Source organism: Dryobates pubescens, chromosome 17, assembly GCF_014839835.1.
Source record: "Dryobates pubescens isolate bDryPub1 chromosome 17, bDryPub1.pri, whole genome shotgun sequence".
Lineage (NCBI taxonomy): Eukaryota > Metazoa > Chordata > Aves > Piciformes > Picidae > Dryobates > Dryobates pubescens.
This window is the reverse complement of record NC_071628.1, coordinates 11,505,993-11,510,307: the sequence shown is the minus strand read 5'-3', so window position 1 is coordinate 11,510,307 and position 4,315 is coordinate 11,505,993.

Here is a 4,315-nt window from a genome sequence, read left to right as displayed (position 1 = left end):
TCACTTCACAGCATTACCTTTCCTTTACCCATCTATAGAACACAGGGGAAAGCTGAAGGGTGCTCACAGGGAACAGAGCTGACAGAGCTGGAGCTTAACAGGATGATGTTTCAACAATACATTTGCAAGTTAGCAACTCACGTAATCCAAGGAATGCTAAAAGGCATGGGGAGCTGGGGGGTGAAGGCAAGGGGAAATTAAAAGCCAGTCTACCTTCAGAAACATGCTTGCTGAAGTTATGTGGAAATGTCACTAGCCAGCAAAGTGTTCAAAAGAGTTTTCCAAAAGTTTTCCAAGTAATTCAAAGCTGACTTGATCCCACTATGCTTACTTAATCCAACTTCAAACCTTACCTCTTACATATTGTCTTGCCCTCCCCTGAGACTGGGGGGCTTGGCAGTAAATGCTGCTCTGAAGAAAACCTGCAGCCTGGCTTTTTCTACAAAACCTCTTTGATCCAACCTTCCTTCTCTTATTGCATTGTTGTCTCCTTCCCAGTTCAGAGTCAAACTCTCATTTTGGTTTGGAAATGAATGCTCACTTGCAAGCTGAATGGAATCCTTATGGGCTGTATCTCAAACTCTAAAGGTGTTTTCAGTTTAGCTGTATTTCTTAAACCTGTGCTTGCTGATTAATCAGAAGCTGCTTGTGAATTCTTTTCAAGAAGGACCTGGCACTCTATTTAAAAATACCTGGACTAAGTCCAAGTAGCTTAGCTGTTTTTTAGGCTTTCTTATTCAACGCAGGGCATCAGACAGGTATTTTCAGAACTCGTTTCTCCACTTCACTAGGTTTTACAACATATAACTTCACTAAAGATTTATCAGAAACAATAAGCCTCTGGTTTTGCCACAGTTCTTTTCAACGCACTTAAAAAACTGGGGCTATAAACCCAGAACCTTTACACTCTGTTCAAAATGTTTCTGCAAATACACCTGTAAGCCCTAGGACACTCATTGCTCCAGAGCAATATAGGCTTGCTACCAAGAACTATTGAAAATACCTGTATTCTGAGAAATCGGATGCTCAAACGTACAGAGTGGCTACCCCGCAGTGTGCATCTGTGCCTTCTCCTTTGGAGTCACAGAAAGATGTCAGGATCTAGTTTTTGAGGCTCTTGTTTTCTAAGGGAAAAAAAAAAAAAAGATACAAATAAAAATGGAGCAACATACCTGGGTAGCAAGGGTGGGCATATCCAGGCCCAGTTCAAGTCTTATGCAAAGATTTGAGCCTGTACGGACTCATGGTATCACAGATGTAAAGATCTCTGAACCTGAGCCTCAGTCAGTGGAAGCTGCTTCAGCTTTCCACATCAGCTCTGAGAAGCTAAAAGAATAATGGTACTACTATTCTGAAGTGAGCTTACTCTCTTCAACATCTGTGGTGAATATGTGATACAGGCTGCACTATAAGCACCACACATATTTAAACCTAACAGGAGATGTTAAGGCTTGGTCCAAGCACATTGTGGTAGTTAGGAGGAGGGAGCTACACAAATGCTTCATGAGATACATATGCTGTAGTAGGGGTACTAGGGGCTTAGCCTTTCCCATCCTGCCTATTTTGACAAAGAACAACAAAAATACGCGTTCCAAAATATAAAGTATAAATTGCACCCCCCCCACCCCCCAATCTATCTTTTAGCACAGATTTTAATGATGAAAGATTTGACTTCTGTTTAGCTGCTGGCATTTAAAGTAATCTCTACCCTTGCCTAGTGAAAAAGAAAAAAGGAATAAAGAAATCAATAAAATATCTGGCAACATTTATTACATTATTTCTAATGGCTCATTAAAACTTCCTTATTATGGAGTAAGTTAGTACCACTGTCAAAACAGTGCTCTCTACAGATGGAATGTGTTTCTAGGATTTTTTTTTTAATAGAAATTAACAATAGTTGTTAGGGTTTTTTTCAGTCACAAAAGCCTACTTTTCTGAATCAACCAGAGGCATTATTATTTGTTTTTATTAACACATACAAAATTATTAAGGTATACAAATGTGTTTCCTTTTTGGACACAGTGAAAGCTGAATTAATGGGCATTACAGCATTAGTTTACATCACACTGTTTCAAAAAGAAAAAAAAAATTATGATTAAACAAATAGATTTATATATATATAAAAAAAGAGGTTGAAATAGCTGGATAACAAATAATCGATGTATGTAATCAAAAGGCTGGGAGCAAATGTGTCTCCTATGATTCTGCCCTTAGCTTTCAAACAACAATATCCACTGATATGAGTGCCCATTTGAAAAAAAAACAAACACCATCCAACTCCCCCCTAGAAACCCAGAACACCAAACCCCCCTCAAAACACAAAACCTCAAAGCAATGGCGCAACTTTCCCCAGGCTACTAATTTTTTCTTGACAGCTTCAAGCACAACTGGATTATTTTAAATATCACATAAACCTACTGTAAATTAAAAAAAATAGAAAATTTCTTTACACAATGCATGGAAACCATTTCTAGTGAGCACAAACATTTACAACTGTGTCATGTTTTTTTCCTTGCATATCCCATACTCGCACACAAATCAGTTTTCAAAAGAATTAGTGAAATATCCAGTCCACTTTTGTTTCTTTTATACAATATGAAATGGTTACAATAACATAGTATTTTTTAAGAATAAGTTAAACATCAAGACATATGGCAATAGCGTTGTACTATTTTTTTTTCTACATACATATGAAATCCAGAAATTCAGTCTATTTTTATTCAGTCACAAAAATGAATGAAGAATAAGATCCAGTTATACTGGCAAACTAGACTAGTTCTAGAAACCACAAATACTGTGAGCGCTTTGGTTTAATATGTACAGATTGTGCTGCAATAGCATGCTTGCATACTAGAATTGATCAACAGATTTCAACTGGTGAATGAAAGTGAAAAAAGAAAAAAAAAAGGAACTATCAGACTTGCTTTCTTATTTCTTTTTGAAAATGCTTCAGCCAAAGAAGTACAAACACAGCATTTGTATGATGTGACTACAAATTAAATATTAAAGTGTTTTTTTAAATACAATACAAGACCAGTCTTCTTAAGTGCATAGAACATAATGCAGAATACTGTTAATTACAGGGACAAGTACAAAGACATTGATTTTTTTAACATATATTGAACATTTAAAAAAAAAAAAAAAGAAAAGGTGTGAATGAGAAAAAGCATTCATCTATTGTTACAAAGATCAACACACTTTCCCCCCACCAGTAAGAGAAACACAGTAGCTGCTGAATCATGAAAGATAGGTACTGCATCCATTTTATCTTGGTCTCTCAAAGGCTTAAAATTGCACCTTTGAGCTCCTAAGTGGTTTGGATACTTAGTTGGGGTTTTTTGGGTCTTTTTCATCTTCTTCTTTATGTGTTTTTTGGTTTTTTGTTTGTTTGTTTTTTCCCCTAAACACTCTCCCCTTTTCTCACCACTATTTTCAACAAAAACATCTCACTCACTTAAAGTGGAACTCAAAAAGTGCATTTTAAATCAAAGGATTTACTTTTCCTCCTTATTTTATGGATGCATTTGCTGTGGTTTAGAAATTTTATCTTAACCTAGTAATTCTTTCTATTACTACAATTTATCAGAACATCTCAGAATTATTCAGGCAACCCTGCCAAGTTAGGTAGCCCCTCCTTTTGCAAAGCAAACGATATTAAATTCTAAGGAAGCCAAAATACTGCAGCCTTCTTTTTTTTCCCAAGTGAAATGCCAACTTAACAACTAAGGACTGCAGCATTTTCAGAAGATTTGGACTGTATGCAAAGTCTTCCAAAGTTTTTATTTTGTTTTTATGTTTTTTGAAATACAGTAAATGGCAAATACCATGTTCAATTAATACTGCAAGTCAGCTTCAGACTATGGTCTCAGGAACAAAATGGCAGCCCCAAAACTCTCAACCTAACCAGAGGAAACACCCCAGTTGCTAGTTATTTCTTACACTACAACAACTCACTTAATATGTAAACACAAATGATATTGGTTCTCATTTGAAGCTCCTATTGTTAGAAAGTAATACTTCACAGGTATCAGAAATACTTTAGTTTAGGTCTCCATATTTTCCCCATTTCTAAGATGCTTTCTTCTCTTTACAGAAGGCTTTTCCTATTTAACATCAAACCAAACAATTGCACAAAAAACTACAGCACCAAGCTTTGCTAAATGAAACTCCTGGAGAGCACACACAGGAAAAAAAGAATTTGACTGTGGTTGCTGAGTGGGCTAAAAGAGAAATGAATTTAAATAAAACTAATGTTAACACATTCTTGAATTGAAATGATTAATTCTTAGCAGAAATAAATGAAGATAGCATGATG